We start from the raw sequence: 24,017 nt of genomic DNA, 5'->3' as shown, positions 1-24,017 counted from the left end.
GTCTTTTTATTCCCGTTATCTAGCATAGGGTCTGACATTTAATCAATGCTTAATAAATATTTGTTGAAATGGATTTAGATTGGATTAAGGAATCACTGAAGGGCTATTAAATATTTGAAGGTTTATGATGACATGCTGTTTAGGTAATATTAGTAAAAAGGAAAGAAATCTGACAAATATGAATATAAAATGAAAGTCCCTTTAAATCCCTACTCTAGTAGGTGAATATGAGAGGTATTCAGAGATTTTTCTTTTTAAATTTTTTAAATTAATTTCATTAAACATTTCCAAATTACATATAGAAATTAATCATATTTTTTTAAAAATTGAGTTGAAAATTCTCTCCTTTTAATCCCTACCATCTCCTTGCAAAGTCAATCACTTTGATTTCAATTATGCATGTGAAGTCATGCCAAATATATTTCCATATTAGCCATATTGCAAAAGAAAACACCACACACACACAACACACACACACACACACACACAAAATAAAAAAGTAAAAACAAAAAGTATACTTCAAACTGCATGCAGAGTTCATAAGTTATCTCTCTTGAAGTGAATTGCATTATTTTTCATCATGGGTCTTTAAGAATCATCTTAGATTCTTATCTTGATCAGAGTAGTCTTTCGCAATTGATGATATTCACAATATTTCTGTTACTGTGTACAGTTTTCTTGTGATTCTATTTACTTCACTTTGTAGCAGTTCGGATAAGATTTCTCAGGTTTTTTAATGTCTTATTAATCTCTCCTTTGGTTTTCAGTATTTTCATTTTGGTGTTTAATTGTGGATTTTTAATTTATTCTTTTTCAATTTTTTTAAATTGCATGCACAATTCAATGATTACACTCTTTCTCCCCTTTATTGATGTACACATTTAGAGCATGAAATTTTCCCTAAGAACTGCTTTGGCTGCATCCCTCAAATTATTGCACATTGTCTCATCATTGTCATTCGCTTTCATGAAATTATCGATCATTTCTGTGACATTCTTTGACCCACTCCTTTTTTAGGATTAGAATTTTAGTTTCTAATTAGCTTTAATCTATGCTGCCATGGCCTTTTATGAAATGTATTTTAATTGCATTGCAGTTTGAAGAAGATGCATTTCACATGTCTGTTTTCCTACATTTGGTTGTGAGGTTTTTATGGTCTAATACATGGTCATTTTATTGTGAAAGAGACCATTTACAGTGGAGAAAAAGGTTTACTTTTGATTTCCATTTTTGGAAATTTTTGTCCAGAGACCTATCATAGCTAACTTCCCCAAGATTCTATTAATCTCCTTGACTGCTCGTTCATTTATTTTAGGTTGGCTTTACCTAGTTCTGAGAGTGGAAAGTTGATGTTCCTCACTAGTATAGTTTTACTGTTTATTTTCTTTTTTAAGTCATTCAACTTTTTCTTTCAGAATTTAAATGCTTAGTTTTAGATGTTTAGTATCAATATTACAATATCAATTACAGCATTTAGATGCTTAGTGTTGATATTACTTCATTGTCTATGGTGGTGCCTTTTAGCAAAATGTAGTTCCCTGCTTATCTCTTTTAATCAGGTCTATTTTTACTTTTGCTTTGTCTGAGATCACAATTGCTACCCCTGCCTTTCTTATTTGAGCTGAAGCATACTAAATTCTGTTCCAGCCTCTTATTTTAACTGTGTGTGTATTCCTGTTTCAGGTGTATTTTTTTTTAAATAATTAATTAATTAATTTTTAGTTTTCAACATTCACTTCCATAAGATTTTGAGTTTTAAATTTTCTCCTCTTCCCTCTCCTTCCCCCTGCCCAAGATGGAGTGAAATCTGATATAGGCTCTACTTATACATTCATATTAGGCACATTTTCCCATTAGGCATGATGTAAAGAACAATTAGAAGTAATGGGGGGAACCACGAGAATGGAACAACAAAAGAACGAAGGAAAAGGATAGCAAATAGTATGCTTTCATCTGCATTCAGACTCCATAGTTCTTTCTCTGGATATGTACAGCATTTTCCATCATGAGTCTTTTGGAGTTGTCTTAGATCCTTGCATTGCTGAGAAGAGCTAAGTCTATGAAAGTTAGTTATTGCACCACGTGGCTGTTGCTGTGTACAATGTTCTTCTGGTTCTGCTCACTTCACTCGGCATCAGTTCGTGTCTTTCCAGGTTTTTCTAAAATGTGCCTAATCATCATTTCTTATAGTATAATGGTAGTTTTGTTTATTTTCAAAGGTAGTTCTGTGGTTTTGGAAATTTTTTGATGCTTCCAAGGTGTTATGATCTGGGAAGAGGTGTTGTTACTGCTCTGTTTATCTGCACTCTGCTACTTACCTAGGAAAGCCCCTGATCCCTTGGGATTGAGATCTATACTGCTCTCAGGACCCCTCTTCCTTTAAGACTGGAGATAATATGTTTTTCAGGGTTGCTGATCTTTGGAACCAGAAGTCATACTGCCCCTCAGGGCTTCCAATCCCTATTGCCCCAAAGTACTCCTGTGTGACCTTGAACCAAAACCTGGAAGTATAGGCAATGGAGTTGCCCAGTGGCATCTAATCCTGAGTCCAGTGCTAGCACAAGATACCTTGGAATCTTTTTTCTGACCAGTTGCCCCATTTTCTTGTTGTCTCTGGTTTAAGAGTTCTTGTGGCTGCTGCTGCTTCTGTCACCACCACTTAATCCCATGACTAGTGATTCATCTACATTAGCTCTGGGCCAGCCTCCTCCCCTGTATCACAGATCTCTCTTTCTTATCTCTTGTCTTTTCTTGGGCTGGAAAACTGTCTTACTCTGACCTTTTACTTGCTCTGCCACTCCAGAATTTGATTTGAGGTATTATTGAATTTTTTTATTTTGAAGGGGAATATTGAGACAGCTCAGCTGAGTGCTTCACTACTCTGCCATCTTGGCTCCACCCTGAGCTATCTAGTTTTTAAGAAAGTCACACATAAAATGAGGACAGCTAAATGGCACAGGGAATAGAGTTCTAGGTCTGGAGTTAGAAAGACACGTTCTCCTGAATTCAAATGTGGCCTCAGACACTTACTAGCTCTGACCCTGGGTAAGTCACTTGACCCTGTTTGCCTCTGTTTTCTCATCTGTAAAATGATCTGAAAATGGAAAACCACTCTAGTATCTTTGCCAAGAAAATTTCAAATGGGGTCATGAAGAGTCAGACATGACTGGATACAATTGAGTATTAACAAATAAAACAACAGCCATGTCAACAAGAAATTGAAAGAAGACAAGAGAAAACCAAAAAGATTAGGAAAAAAAAATGGAATAAAATTAGAACTTACATTCCTAAATATAGCATATAGTAGAATTCACCTAGATAGGCATATAAGAATATAATAGGTGGAGGGAAAAAAAAATAAAGTAGATGAACAATTCTAGACTTAAAAGTAAGAGGAAGCATTGATATTTGATTTTAACCTTTGTAGGCCAAGTAAAAAGGAAAGGGTAAAGATAATGAATATTAGAAAAATAATAATAATGACACATTTTCAAAATGCTTTAGCATTTAAAAAATCAGTTTCTTCACAATAACCATACAAGATGGATTATGTAAGTCATATTATCCCTATTTTATGGATGAGGAATCACACTTAGAGGGTTTAAGTATTTAGCCAAGGTCATATAACCAGCACCTATTGGAATTTAAATTTGAACCCAGACTTTTGACAGTTTACTGCTTCTCAACAGATTAATATGATCAGTAGACTGAGGTAACCTGCTAATAATCCATTTAATGAGACATCTTGTCATTTTTCTTCTACTTGTCTGATGATTCTTCATTATCTCTTAATGGAAGATTTTACATAGTTTGAAAACTGTAGGTGAAACCTAAGTCTTTTTCCTGGGCTCTCTTTTGTCTTTATCTATACTCTCTCAGTGATTCCACCAATCACCATGATTTTACTTATCCCTATGCACATGGCTATGAAATTCAAACCCATATTGATTGCATACTGGGCATCCCAAACCAGATCTCAAACACATCTCAACATATCTAAAAGAGTACTTAATCTCTTTATCTCCAGACATACCCTTTTCTGAATTTCCCTATTTCCATAATGGTCACCACCACCCTGCCAGTCATACAGATTCACAACATCTAGGTCATCTTGAACTTCTCATTCTCATTCTGCATATCCAGCTTATTTTCAAATCCTGTCATTCTACTGACCCAATATCTTTCACACATGTCTTTGAGGGTAGGGATTGTTTCATGTTTATCTTTGAATCCTTAATACCTAGCACAGTGTTAGACACACATGTACTTCATAAATACATTTTGATTCACTGGTTCTTCATTCATCTTGTAGGTCAAAGAACTAGAAGGGACCTGAGTGATTTAGTCCAACTCTTCTTTTTCCATGCAAGGAGAGTGAAGAACAGAGAAGTGAACTGATTTGCTTGAGGTCACACAGCTAGCTAGTCACAGAACTGAGATTCAAGCCAAGTGGAAATGGAAAACCACTCTAGAATCTTTGCCAAGAAAATTTCAAATGGGGTCATGAAGTGTCAGACATGACTGGATACAATTGAGTATTAACAACTAAAATAACAGCCATGTCAACAATAAATTAAAAGAAGACAAGAGAAAACCAAAAAGATTAGGGAAAAAAAACCACTGGATCCAAATAAAGCAATATTTGTACTCTACCTTAGGGTCCTTGTCCCATATAGCAATATCATCTCATAACTGCCCCCCAACTCTGTCTCTCCTGTTTTTAAATCAAAGATACATTCCTTTCAAAAGATTTGTTAATTCTCATACTAATGGATGCTAAGTAGACTACTCCATAAAAAACTCACCATAGTAAGAAAGCTTCAGTACATAGGGTGGACCTGTAACTGAGCTAAACTTTGAGAAGGACATAAATAAAAGCTACACAGGATGGGTAGGCATGAATGGAATATGGTCCCTATCATTGGCAAGTACTTCCAAATCTATTAGATACCTTAAAGAGAATACCAGTGGGGTAAAAGGATGATTTCCATGCCAACTCCCTTCTCTTTACTTACTTAGACTTTGTGGGGTGTACTTAAAATTCATTGGCATTTCAGATAAACAGAATAATCAGACATTATTTAGCATATATTACTAGAATTGCCATGAGGGTGGAGTTTTGAGGGTAAGAGCAAATCAGGATCAGGAAGAAATGGAAAAGAATTAGAAGATGTTGTCAAGGAAACCAGTGATGGGGCTATTTGAGTGGAAGTGATTGGGAGTGGGCCAGAAAAATGGTGGAGATGATAGCCTTGTTTCTTGTTCTTCCTTTTCTCTATACACTAGATCTCTCCTCATGCTTCCAGTTCTGGTGTGACCAGAGAAGCAGTAGGGACACCCAAGTGCTCCAGGCTGTAGCAAACAGCTGTATAAGTGATAAAGGCAAGGCTGGCTACTCCAAGAAGAAGCATCAGGGAAGAGAGGTAAATGTTGATGTTCACTTCTCAAGCTAGGTGGCTCTTTTCCAGGTGACATTTTATACATAAGGTAGGCACACACATGAGTCAAAAAGATTTAAATCAGGGCCTATTATATTAAGATGTGAAAGAGTGCTCTGGCTAGCTTGAAATTGCATACCTGTTAAGTATTGTGGGTTTGAGTATCTCTGAAAGTGATTGTGACAAGTCAATTCACGGTCAGTCAGAACCTACTATACGGGATAGCCAGTAACTCTTTCATTACCTTGCAGGTAGTCACTGAATTTCAGTCATGGAATAGTCACACAGACTCTGCAAATAGCAGCCTACAATTTGGTAGTCTTGAAATGATGCCTTAGAAGACCTCTCCCTTTCTTATCCAGAAAGAAAGAAGAGAAAATAGTGAAAAGGAAAATGGACTCCAGGGTTACTCCTGTGTTATCTAATTTACTGTTCTCTGGCTTTTAGTGGCCTCCATACATTCATGATATTTGACAACCTTGTCAGTGGAACCCTTACAAAGTTTTCTACGAGAACACTCTATACTATTCCATTTATGAGGCTTTTATTGGTAGTGGTAGAGAGTGTCCTGAAATTTTAACTGCCTGCTTGGGATCAATTAAACATCAAGACAGAAAATTCTCATGCAATAAAAAGTTAAAAGACACTTCTGGGAAACAGAATCTTGTGATACTGTTCATTCTGATGGCTAGTGGAACAAAGGAGGGCAGGAAGAGGCACTACTATTTTTTTAAGAGGCCTACATTGGCAACAAATACACCAAGCAGCACAGAAAGTAGAAAGTTTTTCAACACTTCCTTTATGAGCAATATGGAATTTAAATTAAATGCCTAAAAATAAATAAATAAATAAATAAATAAGAGGGCTAAGTACTTAGAGTAGGCGCCTGGGTGGAAAGAACGCAGGAACACCATTATGAAGGAACGACCTATTGTTCCACATTCTCTGTAGATTTCTGGATTTACTGTGGTTTGAATAACAACACACTTACATCTGTGCTTTGGTTCCAAATTGCATTTCAATGACAGAATTAGAATTAAATAAATAAATTTTAGGAGTTTTTGAAATTACACTGCAATATTGGAACAGATTAGCATATGCTTCAAAGAGTAACAAAAAGGAATAATCTCATGTGGTTTTTGTCAAGAAATTTCCTTTACGCTTCATAGAGTTTACATAGTTAGACAAACTAAATATTGCTTGGTGTGCTTGTGATTATTAAGTCATTACTTCTGTCCTAAAGGTAGATGTTACAAATGTCATTAACTGGACAATTCTGTTGTTGTTGCTCAGTTGTGTTCTACTCTTTGTGACCATATTTTGAAGTCATTTAACTGTGAATGTGTTCGGGATAGAGTTTGAATCTAAAGTTCATGAATAGGCTATCTCAGGTGGTTATCGTTAACCCTGTGCAATTTCTCCTGGCACCAACAGCTCTATATTTTTCATAACAAAGCATTTTTCATAGTGAGGACGCAAGTTTATTCCCACTGTATCACCTTAGGCAGTATATAGCATTTTAGTTAAAAAATAAATGTTTAAGTTTCCAGTAATACCTTTTGATGTCATCATCATTATCATTGTTGTTGTCGTTGCCGTCATTATCATTATGAGAAGTGGCATAGTGGAGATTTGACTGGCTTCAGAATCAGAAAGACCAAGATTTAAATCTTAATCCTGTCATATACTTTCTATGTGGCTCTGGACAAATTACTGAAACTTTCAGTGTCCCACTGTACTCTCAAAAATTGTAAATTACAGAGCAGTTTCTGCATTGGTGGAGGGAGTTGTCTTATAAGGAGTTCCCTACACCAATGAAATTATAAGTTCATACCATAAAAATACTATTACTAATGCTACTGCCACTACTACCATGAGTATTACTCCTTTATTATTACTACTACTTATAACAATAATGATAAAGTTAGAATAATGGAGGCAGGAAAAATAATCAAATGAAGAATTGCTCAGCATGTTAAATGGCTTAGTTAATAAGTCTATCTTAATAGTCACTGTTAAACCTTAGGAATCTGGTAGTCCAACCTAAATTCTTGTCTGTTTCAACTATGTTCTTATTTTATTTTTCAGATCCCAGTTGCTGAAGAGGACTGCAAAGGATGGGCAGATGACAAAAATGGATATTTCCTGACCCAGTGGGATGCAGGGTAAAGAGTGGCTGGATTTAGAGTTAGAGGATTTGGGTTGGAATCCTGATTCTTCCTAGTATGACCTAAATGACAATGGGCAGGTCAATTAATTTCTCTGGGCCTCATTTTCTTCATTTGTTAAATTAAGGGAGTTGGATTACAAGGGAATTGGCTTGTTAGGTCCTCTCATTTAAAAGTTTATTATTCTATACTAAATCTAAAAACTAAATTTATATGAATATTTTCATGACAACTAGAACATTATTTTTAGTGATTATCCCAACCCCGGAAGTCCTATGATACTAAATTCCCTAATAGAAACCCAAGTATTTAAACTGACAGATTTCAGGAAAGAAGGTAATTTACTTTGCATGAGGTCTTAAATTTCAAATTTAAATTCAAACTTAAAATATAAAACAATGAATTAATAAAATATTTATAGATTAAAAAAAGATTCATTGTCAAAGAAAATTAAACCACAATTTTATTAGCATCACTAACCTCTGTTTCATAGACTTGGGAGTGTTCATTGGCTCATAACTACTGAGATTCAAAAGACTGATATCCTATAATACTGGATGAATAAAAGGACAGTGTCACTGTCTACAATTATCAGGAAAAAAAGTGGGAAAAGAAGAAAACTGAGCTAATGCTATTGCCCTATTGGTGATTCTGAAAGGGATGAGAACTGCTTTCTTTTTGTGAGGTATGAATGGGGAGGAATAGGAGTGTTCCTTTCTTGAAGCTTCAGAGGTAAAGGGTCCCTGTCAGTAGCCCAAGAATTCTACAATCTGTAAGTATCTTTTTATAATCCTCTGCTTTCTTGGACCAGGAACTAGAGAAGAAATGATGATCAAATATTCGTTTAACTTATTGTGAAAGTGTCAGATGCAAGGCTAGCAACTTTGGCATCCAAAGCATGTATCACCAAATTGGGCCACAAATAAACTTTATTTCATGGTATGAAAATAATATAAGAAAAATTTAAAACAAACCCAGTTAAATGGAACTGGGGAATCAACTGATATATTGATTAGTAGCTTCTTATTTTAACTAATAATTATTGCTCTTAGACTTATCCCTTCCACATTGCAACTTTCTCCATCGTGGTTTCGATATATTGTAGGTTGGCATAAGAAATTAAATGGGAATTTTTTGGGAGTTTTTTGGAAGCTGCAGATGACACACAAAGGCCAGCACACACATAAAAAGTCTAGAAACTCAGAAATGCATAAAATAGATGTATTGTATCATATCAACCCACATTTTACAATAAGGTACTGTAAACACTCCATAAAAGAAAATGAAAAAAAAAATCAGACTTCTTCTCTGGTACAAAGAGAGGGCTAAAAAAATTTACAAGGATTTTCCAGATTGCAGCAACACCCTTCACCCACAATGATGTGGAAGGGATAACCATACAATGAGCTCAGTTGTTTCTGCACTGGTGAAGTACAAGCATACAAGTGTGTACCGCCCAAACTTTGGTACTCTGAGACAAAGGCCCCTCTAGTTAAATCTCTAGAGAAAATTAACCTCAATCTTTGAAAAGCATAGGGAGTAAGATGAAGGAAAATGGAGATTTTAATAATCAAATTTCTCCTCCCTACAAATTATTAAAATGTCCTTCAAACTATCTATACACGTTTTCATAGTTTTTATTGTATTTGAGCCTCACAGCAGTTATGAGACAGGCAAGCCAATCCTGTTTTGGGAGAAGGGTTAAGAAAGCAAAATAGAGTCAATATAAAGAAGAGAAAGACAAACAGACTGAAAAAAGATATAGGGGAAGTTTAGGAAGGACAAGATGAAAGAGTACCCTGAAGAAGTCATTAACATGTGGTGTTACAAAGTTAAAACTGATTAAAACAACAACAACTATGTCACATTCCTCACTTTTACACTCAGATGAGAATGGGATATATTTTTGGTTCAAGTCTAGAAAGATGTTTTGGTTCACTATGACCATATCATTCCTAATTATGGAAGAAAGAAAATGTACTGATTTGATATTGGCACTAAAAATCCAAACAAAATCTAATATTGTATCCCCTTATTGCTTTAATTTTTGTTGTTGTTGACACCTTCTTTTCTTTTGCCTGTCATAGCTATAATCCAACTACTTATACAACCCCTGGATATATGAACTAGTATTTAATAAAGATAATTCTCTCCTACCTTCCATTTTTTCTAACCTCTGCTACCATCAAACCTGAAATTGAGAAAGAAGATAGTGAATTAATTGACAAATATAATTGTGCTTTTTTTATCTCCTTTACTGTCATGCCAACCTAAATATTTAATCACATAAAAACCTTAATTCTTTATCTAGCTTACAATTTCATATTTTGAAAAGGAAAAAAAATGAAAGAATATGTTTATAGGAATTGTGTATTATATACAATCTCCACAACATGACATATTGGTTAGATTGATATTCTTGGAGGTCATAAAGACCTGAATTCAATCCTACCTCTGGCACATGTTAGTTGTGACCACAGTAAAGTAATGAAGTCTCACTATCGCAGGCAATTCTAAGCCTGTAAGTTACTGAGACACTATACTGAAGTATTATGCTATAATTAGAAAATGTAACCTTGAATTTTTGATCTGGAAAGAAGGTGAGAGTTTTTATGCCAGGGAATTTCAGATTTATCTGCTTCCCTTCTCACAAATGTCAACACGAAGCAAATTCATTGTTCCATATGTTTTGAAAAAGAACATTGTTTAAGAAAGATAAAAATGTGAAACTTCTCAAATGAAAATCACCATTTTTTGGGATACCCTAGAACTGATTATGTTTTATATTCCAGCATTTAAAACTTCCAAGTGTATCCCTCTGCCTTCTCACTCATACGGTATCTATTTAAACAAATATATTTTCTCAGCTACCATTACTCAAGAACTGCTCATTAAGTTTCTAGAGCAAATTTCCTATTCTGCAAGCAGGGGGCACTGGATCTGGCATCAGGAAGACATGAGTTCGAATCCAGCTTCAGATACTTACTGGCTGTGTGAGTAGGCAGGATTCTGCCTCAGTTTCTCCATTTGTAAAATGGAAATTATAGCACCTACTCCTCAGGTCTGTTATGAGAACAAAACAAGATTATATTTGTAGAGTTCTTTACAAACTTTAAAGCATCATAAGAATGCTAGTTATTGTCATTATTATTAAATACTGCATTATGATTGGGACAGTAAGGGACCATGGTGGTCTCAGAAATATAATTATTCAAGCAAAATCAAGAATATTCTTAAAGGCATATGTGTTGATATCTACTTTTAATTTTACCATCCTCTCCTCTGTCCTACCTTTGTACCACCCAGTATAATGAGGGGCATATGCTCAGGAAATATTTGTTGACTGATTCAGTGATTGATTATTGTAAGCTTAAATTAAATAGGTAGAACGGTGAAATGGAAAGATTTTGCTAGAATTGGAGACAGAGGATCAGCATTAGATGATAGGCCTGCTGTTTTATTTTTTCCCACTTAACAGTATTTTATTTTTTCCAATTACATGTAAACAGTCTTTAACATTTGTTTTTATATGATTGAGTTGCAAATTTTTTCTCCCTCCCCCCACCAAGATGACATGTAACCTAATATAGTACAATCATATTAAACATATTTCTATATTAATCATGTCGTGAAGGAAGAATCAGAACCAAAGGGGAAAACCACAGGAAAGAAAAATCAACAAAAAATGAGAATATAGTATTCTGTGATCTGCATTCAAACTCCATAGTTCTTTCTCTGGACGTGAATAGCATTTTCCATCATCGGTCTTCTGTGATTGACTTAGATCATTATATTGCTGAGAAGAGCAAAGTCTATCAAAGTTAGTCATTGTACAATGCTGCTGGTACTATGCCCAATGTTCTCTAGGTTCTGCTCACTTCATTCAGCATCAGTTCATATAAGTCTTTCCAGGTTTTTCTGAATTCCACTTGTTCATCATTTCTTATAACGCAATAGTATTCCATTACAATAATATAGCACAACTTGTTCAGCCATTCCCCAGTTGATGGGCATCCCCTCAATTTCCAATTCTTTGCCACCACAAAATGAGTGGCTATAAATACTTTTGTACATGTAGGTGCTTTCCCCCATTTTTATGATCTCTTTGGGATATAACCTAGAAGTTGTATTGCTGGGCCAAACGGTATGCACATTTTTATAGCCCTTTGGGCTTAGTTCCAAATTGCTGCCCAGAGTGATTGGATCACTTCACAACTCCACCAACAATGCATTAGTGTTCCAATTTTCCCACATCTCCTCCAACATTTGTCATTTTCCTTTTTTGTCACATTAAGCAATCTGATAAGTGTGAGGTTTTTTAAAACAACTACAGTTGTTTTAATTTGCATTTCTTTAATCAATAGTGATTTAGAGCATTTTTTTCTTATGACTATAGGTAGCTTTAATTTCTTCATCTGAACCCTGCCTGTTCATATCCTTTGACCATTTATCAATTGGAGAATGGTTTGTATTCTTATAAATTCGACTCAGTTCTTTATATACTTTTGAAACAAGGTCTTCATCAGAGACACTTGGCTGTAAAAATTCTTTTCCAGTTTTCTGCTTCCCTTCTAATCTTGGTTGCTTTGGCTTTCTTTATACAAAACTTCTTTAATTTAATGTAACCAAAATTACCCATTCTGTATGTCATAATATTCTCTGTCTCTTGTTTGGTCGTAAATTCTCCCCTTTCCATAGATCTGACATGTAAACTATTCCTCGCTCTCCCAGTTTGCTTATGGTATCACCCTTCATATCTAAATCATGTCCCAACTTTGACCTTATCTTGGTATATGGTGTAAGACGTTGCTCTATACCTCCTTTCTGTCATACTATTTCTCAGTTTTGTAATTAATATGGTCAATTATGCTGATAGTTTTCCTAATATTGAACTAGCCCTGCATTCCTACTATAAATACCACCTGGTGATAGTGTAATATCCTTGTGATAAAGTGCTGTAATCTTTTTGCTAATATTTTATTTAAAGTTTTTGCATCAAATTGGTATATATTTTTCTTTCTATTTGGGCTCTTCCTTGTTTAGGTATTAGTACCATATTTGTATCATAAAAAAGCATTTTGTAAGGCTCCACCTATTTTTCCACATGATTTACATAGTATTGGAATTAATTGTTCTTTAAATATTTGGAAAGACTTACATGAAGTGATATAAAGAGAAATTAGCAGAACCCGGAGAAAATTATACTTAGTAACAGCAATATTTTATGATGATCTGCTTTGAATAACTTAGCTCTTCTCAGCAATACAATGATCTAAGACAGTTGTATAGGATTTATGATGAAAAGTGCTATCCATCTCCAGAGGAAAAACTGATAGAGCCTGAATGCAGATCAAAAAATATGATTTCTTTACCTTATTTTTCTTGGTTTTTTTTGTCTGCATTTTCTTTCACAGAATTACTTACGTGGAAATGTACTTTTCATGACTACACATGTATAACCTATTATCAAAACACTTGTCTTCTCAATGGTGGGAGAGGGAGGGAGGGAGAGAATTTGGAACTCTAATTTTGAAAAAAAAGTTAAAGTTGTTTTTACATGTAATTGGGAAAAATGAAATATTAAATATGATTTTAAAAAGAACATAATAAAGATTTGAAATTTTAAAAATATTTTTACATTACCTTAAGAATCAAGGTAGATAGACAATGATATTTAATTCTCCAGCTTGTGACAGTGAATTTTATAATACTCATTAAAATATAAAACATCACACTTCAAATGTGAAGTGCAAAAGATGCCATTATATCTCCACACTCAAACTCAATAGGCTTTAATATTCTTGTTCTCTTTCATGAAACAAAGAAAGTATTTATGTAAAAAGATGGCTTTGAGTAAGTGTTTGGATGTTTTGAAAGTCATCTACTTTATTACTTGTGATGATCATAATGAATGCTTTGAGTAGACTATTTCCACAAAAGGGAATTAAAAAGTTTTGTCTGTTCAAACAAATCTTAAGCTTCCCAGAAGCAAAAGGTATTCCTCTAGTTCACTTTGTATCTCATTATTATTTGCTGAATAGTGTTCTGGAAACATTAGGCAATGCAGCTCCTTCCTCCCTCCCCTCCCTCTCTCCCTCCTTCCCTTCCTAATTCCCTCTTTTCCTTCTTCCCTCTCTCCCTCCTTCTTTCCCTTCTTTCTCTTCTTCTGTCTACATAGGGTGTCATACCCTTACCTATGCGTGTTTAGCCCAAAGGAAAGTAAATTTTGGTCCCAGAAATATCACAATATATCTTGGGGTTTAGTAGCTAGATTTCTTTCTTAAGGACCATACCTTAAATCCAAAACACTCTGGCTTTCATTGATTGGCCAACAAAAGGTCCCAGCCCAAGCCTTACTTTGCCACTGTTTGGGATTTGATGGCTCAGAGTGAGTGTAAATAAGAATTGTTTCTGTTCTGGCCAGAAATCTTGAGGTTTTTCCCCTCCCAGATTGATTTTTTCTTTTACTGGGTAAAAGAGGCCATTCTTTGCCTCATTTCTTACCTAGCCCTAATGACTGAATGAATGTGGCCTCAGTCAAAGTGAGACCTGGTAATGACCTTAACTTAAAAAGGCCAAAGCCTCCCACTGCATCAGGGCCATTTCCAGTCATCCGAATCTATCTGTATCTTGCCACTAGTCACAGATGACTCTGGAGGGAAGAGTGAGGCTGGTGACTTTGCACAGCCCTACCTCACTTAAATCCAATTCACTTGCAAGTCATGGCATCACCTTCCAGATGTCAAAGTCCTCTTTGAGACTGAAGGACAAACAGCAACAACTCTACTATCACCTGAATCATCTTTGAAGTTCTTCCAATTCCTAATCAAATAGGAATATTCAATATCTACTCTTCCCCTTGTCACACATAACCCCTATAGTTTCTCCTTGTGGGGAGAGAAGGGGATAATGCCATCTATTTGAAACTACATCTCCCAGAAAATCTTTGCAGATAAGTGTTGAAAACTTTTCTTTGGCTGTAGAAATTTAATTCCAAATGCCTTCTACAGAACCATCTGGAAAAAAAAAAGAGAGCACATCTGAGTTTTAAATTCCTTATCTGCATTTTGAGACAATCTTTATTCTCAGTGGGCTTTAATATTCTTGTTTTCTTTTATGAAATAAAGAAGGTAGTTATATAAAAACATAGTTTTGAGTTAAGTGTTTGGGTGTTTTGAAAGTCCTCAGCTTTATTACTTGTGACAATCATAATGAAAGCTTTGGGTATAACATTTCCACACAAGGGAATTAAAAAATTTTGTTTGTTCAAATAAATGTTAAGCTCCCCAAAGGCAAAAGGTATTCCTTTAGTTCACTTTGTATCTCTTTATTATTTCTAGAATAATGTTCTGGAAACATTTCGCACTCTACAAATATATTTCCATGTTTTTCTACTTTTTTTGAAGAAATTAAAGCTAAAGTTTACAAAATGATCTTTTTTAATAAGAATGTTTTCAATTTTACCCTTTATTAACAATGGACACATACATTCACTTATTTTCTGCCTATATTCAATAAATGACTTGATGATTAAATTAGCTTCATTTGGGGTGGGGGGAAGATGGCAGGGAAGCCTACCATTCAAAAAATTGAGAGAAATTTAAAAAAAAAAAACTATATATCTTTCAAAGTTTCATGTTTATGTTTTGTGTGTGTGTATATATATATATATATATACATATACATTACATATATATATATATGTATATATATATATATATGTATATTTATATATTTTTTCCTACTAGGAGAAAATGTTTCTAAGCAGGGAACAGCCATTAAAACCATTAGCAATCTCATTAAGGGTCCTCTCAATCATCTTCTCAAGAAGGATAATTACTTATCAGCTGAAGGCCTTCTTGAGAATTGTCATTATGCAAAAGTCCAAATATGGGCATTCATATGTATGTGTGAAGTACCAGGAAATCTCTAAGCCAGCTGTAATGACAATAACCAATTGAGGGGGCCTTAGTTTCAACCATCAGAAATATATTGGTGAGTAGTTTTCTTGTTTATCAACTCAGAGGACAAATTCAGAAATTAACCATTACAGGCAGAGATAATATATATTGTAGACATTTGAGAGGGAGTAAAAATTTTTGTATCATAGAAAATGCTAAGAATGATTTTGCAAAACTAGAAGTTTTTCTACTACTGTATAACATTAAAGCAAATTAGATGGAGAAAAGGAGACGAAATTCCTTTTATTTTTATTTTTTTTCCTTTTTGGTGAGGCAATTGGGGTTAAGTGACTTGCCCAGGGTCACACAGCTGGTAAGTGTCATATGTCTGAGGTCTAATTTGAACTCAGGTCCTCCTGACTCCAAGGCTGGAGCTCTATCCACTGTGCCACCTAGCTGCCCCAGGAGACCAACTTCTAATTTCAAATGAAATATCTTGTATAAAGTGTATTTACATCCTTTTGCAGACTCAGTTCTAGTTACTGAGATTAGAGATGCTTTAGTCTTTAAAAACTCTCAAATGCTGAATTTAACTTTGACACCTTTATGATTTTTTAGAGACCTTTAAAAAAAGAAACATAAAATGATTTTTTTTCAGGATAACAAATACAAGCAGGGAGGTTTTATTCAAAAAATAAGCCACTACAGCTGTATGAAGAAAGACATGAAACTGACAACCAGATAGCATTCTAAAGGAAGAAGTCAGAACTGGAAAAAAAAAGCCAAATATACAATATGTATCGTGACTGTTTAGATATCTGTGTAATTACTGTCCACCACAATGGAGAGCTCTTCCTTTCATGCTATTTCTAATTTCTTGAACTCTTGAAAATGTGGTTTCTTCTTAGAGACACTGCATCTGTGACCACTTTTTCATTGCTGGCAATGTCTTCTCTCATGACTCCTCACAAAATGAAGCTTTTAGACCGTCCCTTTGCCACCATCACCCCACAACATTTCTTCCTCTGGGAGGTTATTCCATCCATTTATACAACGTAGCCTAGAACTTTGTATACACACACCCGCACAAACGCGCGCGCACACACACACACACACACACACACACACACACACACACACACACACACACACTCTCAGGTTTCCCACAATTAATCCTAGTATTCTTTTAAGCTTTTCTAGTATCTTGCCTCCCTTTCTCAGTTAAATTCCTTGGAGATGTCATCTCCTCTTCCACTACTTCATTTTCTAGGTGTTGGTGCTTGGAAGCTGTTGCCAAAGCTAGACCCAAGCAAAGCATCTTCTTTTCCTGTCTTGGCCTCCTCCCCTCCCATTCACCTAGACAAAGCTTTCCACCTTACTTCCAATATCATTTTATTTACCCTTTCTCCTCCTGGTTAGATACTCTTACCCCTGCCCAGTTTCCTAACCCTGATAGAAAGAACTGCAAATCATACTCTACTATTAACTCACTTCCTGATAAAGAAATGATGGACTCATAGAATATAGATTGATACTTAATTATGCATATTTGTTACAACAGTTTTTTCTTTATTCTTTTTTCAGTGGGAAAAGGAGAAGCGGGAGGGAGAGAAAAATAGATTTTTGTTAAATTTAAAAAAAACCCTTAATTAAAAAAAAAGATGGAAGCATCTTGATACTACTCGAGATTATTTCCTTCTTTGTATCTTTATCCCCAGTTCCATATCACAGTGCATGCTGTATAGTAGGTATTTAATAAATATTTTCTAGTTGACCAATTGACTTTTGACTATGTTGTTAGGTTAAAACAAAAGCTATATCAAGGTGATTTTGGATGAGTTTCTGCCCTGAGAATTAAGCTAAAAAAAAAACAGGTCAGGGCCACTAAGTCATACTTTAGAATTTATCAACACAAGACTGTTTCCAGACAGGCTTTTGAATGGAACAAATTTGTCCAATGTCTAATGGGGGTATGAGATTCCTTCATCCCATTCTAAAAAACAATAACAGTATGTTCTCAGATGTTAAACATTAACAATCAAATATTTAGTTCAGACTCACTCTCTCTAAGCCCTCCCTTCTTTATATTTCCCACCTCTAGAGACTCGGTGAAAGCCATCAACAAAATCCACTCTGTTTTCTAGTGAGGTGCTTCTGTTATCTTATTAGGCATATTTCTGAATTAATGGCAGTAATTGATGTTAGTTTATTATCTGAATTTCACAGATTTTGTTCTGTCTCATCTACTGGTAAAACATCTTTTTGCGGAAGACAGGTCCAAGGTTAAGCCCTGATCATTGGTGAGTGGTCATAAGACTGACCATGTAAAGGAGAAAATATGCTATAGGGTATAATTATACCTTCAAAGAACATATGAGTCCCTTAAATTTCAAAGTCAATCATAGGGAGTACTGACATAAAATTCTGGTCTATGGTCAATGTGAAATAGAGAGCAAATGCTAATGAATTTGGTCAAAAAATAGTTTGATAAGAGATTGTAAATGGTTTTGTAAAGGGTAATATAGTGCTATAGCAATTTTAAAAATATGGGTAATCTTCACTTCACTTTGTTGGTCCATTCTAGTCTATAGGATAATGGAAAAGTAGTGCAGTACTATGGAAAAGAGCAATGGGCATGAGGTCCGAGAACATGAGTTCAAAAGCCTGTTACTATTTGTGCAAAGCTAGGCAAGTTGTTTAACTTCTCTGGGTCTTAATTTGCTCACCTATAAACTAAGGGGATTAGGCTATATCAACTATGAATTCCTTTCTAGTTTTAACTCTCTGACTAAGGTCACTTTGAAGCCAAAAGATGAAAAGGCAAAGCTCTCTGAAGTTGTAGCCTTTAGATGTACATTACAAAGAAGCATAGACCAGCAAATAAACAATGACCTGAAATGCCAGCAGACCAGATTCAGAATCCTGACTCTGACATTGACTAGCTTTATGACTCTGATCAAGTCACTTAACCTGTTTAAGAGACCCATAGAGCCTTTCTTCAACTGTAAAAGATGGATAAAAAGTGGGATTATGTACAGGATAGAGCACAGTACTAAGAGTCAGGTAGACTAGGGGATCATATGCTTACTTAAAAGCCACGTGACTTTGGACAAGTCACTTGACCTATCTGAACATCAGGCAACTAAAACTGTAAGATACAGATAGGGTTGCAGTTTGTTTGGTGAGAGAACCCCCATCTCAATAAAATCAGAGTATCTTGGCATATTGACATAAAATATGGATAATTAAGTCAAACGACTTAATTAGATCCTTATGAGGAAAATGCTTTGTAAACCCTAGCACAGTGCCAAAATACATCACTATTATTATAATCACTATTATTATAACCAAGAATCACATACCCAGTGAAATTAAGCATAATACATCAAGGAAAAAAATGGTCATTCACCAAAATTGAAGGATTCCAAGCTTTCATAAGGAGAAGACCAGAAGTAAAATGAAAATTTGATCACCAATAGAAAGAACAAAGAGAAGCATAAACAGATAAAAAAGGAAAAGAAAATATAAGGGATTCAATAGTGCTAAACTGTTTACATCCTTACATGGGAAGATGATACTTGTAATTCTTAAAAATTGTAACATTACTGGTACAGCTAGAAGAAAGATACATAGAGGGTTTAAACTGAATTTGAGGGAATGGCATAAACTAATTAAGGGATGAGAAGGAGGAGTACACTGGATACAGAAGGAAAGAAGAGGTAGAATGGGGCAAATTATTTCACATGAAGGGGTGTGAAAGACCTATTATAGTGAAGATGAAGATGGGACGGTGGGTGATGGGCATCATTTGAAACTTACTCTCACCAGTATTGGCTCAAAAAGAGAATAATATACACAATCAATTGAATATAGAACTTTATCTTACATCAGGGAAGTAGGAGGTGAAGAGATTAAGTAAAGTGGAGGGGCTGACAGAAGATTGGTGTGGTGGTGGTAGACAAAAGCAAAACACTGGTGAGGAGGGAAAAGGTGAAAGGAGAGAGAGGACAAACGAGTAAAAAAAATAGGTGGGAAGGAAATACACAGTTAGTAATCATAACTGTGAATGTGAATGGGATGAACTCTCCCATAAAAGCGAAGCAGATAGTATAGTAGGATCAAAAACCAGAATCCTACATTATGTTGCTTACAAGAAACACACCTGAAACAGAGAGATGTACATAGAGTAAAAGTAAGGGAGTGGAGCAGAATCTATTATGCTTCAGTTGAAAAAAAGAAAAAAGAAAAAAAGCAGGGGTAGCAATCCCAATCTCAGACAAAATGAAAGCAAAAATAGACCTAAATAAAAGAGACTAGGAAGGAAACTATGTCTGGCTAAAAGTTACCATAGACAATGAAGCAATATCAATACTAAATATATATGCACCAAGTGGTATAGCATCCAAATTCTCAAAGGAGAAGTTAAGTGAGGTACAGGCATAATGAAATATAAAATATATAATTTAGATTATATTAAAATAAAAGCATTTGTACAGACAAAACCAATGCAAACAAGATTAGAAGGAAAGCAGAAAGCTGGGAACCAATTTGTACAGCAAGTATCTATGATAAAGGCCTCATTTCTCAAATGTATAGAGAACTGAGTCAAATTTATAAGAATACAAACCATTCTCCAATTGATAAATGGTCAAAGGATATGAATAGCAGTTTTCAGATGTAGAAATCAAAGCTATCTATAGGCGTATGAAGAAGTGTTCTAAATCACTTTTGTTAGAAAAATGCAAATTAAAACACCTCTGAGGTACCACCTCACACCTATCAGATTGGCTAATATGACAAAAAAGGAAATGACAAATATTGGAGAATGTAGGGGAAAACTGGGACACTAATGTGCTGTTGGTGGATTTGTGAACTGATCCACCTATTCTGGAGAGCAATTTGGAACTCTGCTCAAAGGGCAAGCAAACTGGGCATAGCCTCTGTTCCAGCAATGCTACTACTATGTCTATATCCCAAAGAGATCATAAAGCAGAGTGAAGGACCAATATGTACAAAATTATTTATAGCAACTCTTTTCATCATGGCAAAATATTGAAATTGAGGGGATGCCCATAATTTGGGGAAATGGCTGAATAAGCTGCGGTACATGAATGTAATGGGATACTAATATGCAATAAGAAATGATGAACAGGCAGATTTCAGAAAAACCTACAACTGATGCAAAGTGAAATGAGCAGAACCAGAGAAATATAGTGCCCAGTATCAGCAACATTGTGTGATGATCTACTATAAAGAACTCATGAAAGCAAATGTTATCCACATCCAGATAAAGAACTGATGGATCCTGAATGCAGATTGTATCATCTTTTTTTGCTTTATTCTTTTTAATTTTTTCCCTTTTTGATCTGTTTCTTCTTTCACAACAGTGACTAATATGGAAATAATTTTAAGAGGCATTTTTTAGTTCTTTCATTAAATCTAGTTTTAGAAATTCTATACTTTCCCTATATAACACAAAATTCTCAACTTTTCTAGTTTCTTTTCATGTTATCTCCTTCTACACACTCTCTGTTCCAGTCAAACTGGCATGTTATTTTTTTTTCCCCTCTCTGTACATGCTTCCATTTCCCACCTGTGTGATTTTGATTAAATGTCTCTCATATCCAGAATGTTTAAATTCCTCTAGAATCATTAGTTAACTTTAAAGGATTGCTTAGGTGCCAGCTCCTTCTTGAGACCTTTCTTGATGACTCACCTTTTCAGCATATTCTCACTCTTAACATTATTGTGCATTACTGCATATCGATATCTATCTATCTATCTATCTATCTATCTATCTATCTATCTATCTATCTATCTATCTATCTATCTGTGTATATATGTGTATACATATATACATGCACTCAAATATATACTTTTTCATTTGCTTACATACGTGAATGTTTTATCCTTTTCCTTCAAATATAGAAAACTACTATCCAACACACATTTATTAAGCATCACTATGTAAACAGCACTGTGTTAGGAAAAGAGAATGCTAGGAAAAAGTGAATCACAAAACAATGAGTGAAAAATGGATTAGGAAAAACAGTATTCTAGTTGTGTTTGAGTTTCAGTTGTACTTCTGCCATGCTCTATGTGCCTTCAAGCCCCTCTTGGAACTTTAATTTTCTTTATTTTTTAAATTGATATAGTTTTTATTGATGCCTTTTTATATCATATTTATTCTCACAAATATTTCTTTCCATTTCCCTTCCCTAGCAAGCCATCTTTCACACCATATATGTGATCTTGGGCAAAACACTTACTATCTGTTGGCCTTATTTCCTCCATTGCAGAATGAAGGAGTTTGATTAAAAATTTTCTAAAGTCATATTCAAGGCTAAGTCCTATTATCCTATGTAACGGAAAGACCCTTTAATAACAGTGACCAGGGCTTTTCCTTAGGTAGCTAAAAGTTAGAGGGTACTAACTAAACTTGCAGTCTATCAGAAGAATGGAAACAACAGAGCTTAGTGCCTAATTGAGCAAGAAAAATTAATTAAATTAGGAGTATAACAGATGGCTCATTAGGCTCCACCCTGCATCCCTGGCAGCTTAGACATCCATTCAGTCAGTGCTAGGGTTTTTTTCTCCCCCTAAATGAGGCAAAACCTCACCGACCCTTAGTTGAAAGCCTTTTTCATGCTGTTTGCTCAGAGTATGAATTATATTACTTTTCCTAAATGGAAAAGTCCTAATTATACCTCTGGTAACAGAGGAGATAATTGGCTAAATTGATGAGTGTTCTCAAGATTATTATGTTGCATGTAGTGACCATAATTTGTATGTTACTTGAAGAAAACATTCCCTTTCTCACCCTCTACTGGGGAGGGAAAACACCTATAAGAAATACAGATTACCTGAGTCTGAATCTTGCTCCAAATACTTGCTGGGTAAGACACTTAAACCACAGCCTTAGTTTACCTATCTATAAAATGGCCATAGTGACAGCAACTCCTTCATAGGGTGGTTATGAGGATGACATAAGATAATGTAAAAAGCTTCATAATATTTAAAGTGTTGTATAAGGGTTTTTTTTTCTTCTCTTGCTCTTTTTCCTCCTTCTCCTTTTATTTGGACAATAGTTTGACTAGACTTGGTAAAAGGAATAGGGATGTCTTTTTCTCACTTCCAAATCCAAGCCATCATTATGTTCCTGAGTGCAAGGGGGAAAAAGAGATGTGTATTTAAAATAGGGTTCACATTCTATTTTTAAATATTGTACCATTAAAGATAAAATAAAAGAACTATCACTAGGCAAATTTGACATTTGTTAAAAAGTAAGCACTACAACTCATTCTGTACTTTTTTTGTGAATTTTCTCAAATAAAATAATATGGATCTGCGAGATGATGGATGTTTGACATATTGGGCCTACTTACTAAGTATGTTAGGCACATTTAGCAATATGGACTGAGAAACACAAATATTGACCCTTCCAGATGCCAACAAATGAGTGTATAATTCCACAGAGGTTTTCATTTCATTATCCACATATTCTGTCGCTGACAAGATTTGGAATTAAGAGCTAAGTCACATCCTTTTAAGCTAATAAACAAGTAAATGTGCACCGACATTAAAGTGATTAGGGTGAATGGCCAAATAATTATAGGCCGTGTGTGTTTTACTCTTGCAAATCACTGAGTCAATTTAACTCAATGCTAAGTCTGTTTTTTTTAATACATAATAAAGTTAGCATTTATTTTTAAGATATACTAATCTAGATATAAAATATCATCTTTAAAAGCCAATTTATGTGAAAATTTAATCAGGGATTGCTTACAAGAAAAAATGACTATTACATGAAACAATGGACTAATATCTAGATTTTATAAATATGCTCAAAGAAAGAAGGGTTAACAGAAGAATTGCATTTGTTTAAACTTCTGATGAAACATTTCCTTCTTAGGCAAAGGAACAGTTAAAGATAGATGAGGATATATGGGACCTACGTTATATACCTAGAAAATTTAAGGTGTGGAAGAGATAGAAGCAGCATGAAACAGGCCTAAGTATAAACAAATACAAAAACACTTCATAAATCCTGGCTCATTCAACCAGTTCTTGCTTGATTCTCAAGAAGCTCTAGGTTTTTCTGTTCTTGTGAAATAAACTACTGATCTAATTTCTCAACTGTGGGGAACCCTCATTTCCCTTTGTCACAGTATAAGTATGGCTAGATGAGCTGCCCTTTGAAAGCCAGTAAAACTATGGAGCGCTGTTGAGTCACACATTTCAGTTTCCCAAAGCCAGCAGTTACATGTCCTATCTCTATAGTGTTCTCTGCCCTGATATTCAAACAAAATAAAGGGATTAAGCAAATAAGGGAAAAAGACTTTGACATCAAAATATTCAAGCCAATTTACCTTCTACAACCCTCTTTACTACTTATACATACAACTTAAGGCTAAGATAAAATATTAAAGCATCTCACTTACAAATTGTATTTTTTCTAATCAAGAAAAAATGCTAAAACAGTTCACTTAAACTAATGTAAATAATACAAA

At 34.8% G+C, this 24,017-nt stretch overlaps 1 protein-coding gene across 1 annotated transcript in view; it reads right to left on the bottom strand.

The window, feature by feature from the left end:
* Nucleotides 1-24,017, bottom strand: part of EDIL3 (EGF like and discoidin domains 3) — a 579,426-nt gene that overhangs the window by 163,856 nt on the left and 391,553 nt on the right.

Source organism: Phascolarctos cinereus, unplaced genomic scaffold, assembly GCF_003287225.1.
Source record: "Phascolarctos cinereus isolate Bilbo 61053 unplaced genomic scaffold, phaCin_HiC Scaffold_4;HRSCAF=312, whole genome shotgun sequence".
NCBI lineage: Eukaryota > Metazoa > Chordata > Mammalia > Diprotodontia > Phascolarctidae > Phascolarctos > Phascolarctos cinereus.
This window is presented reverse-complemented; position numbering and strand designations above follow the sequence as displayed.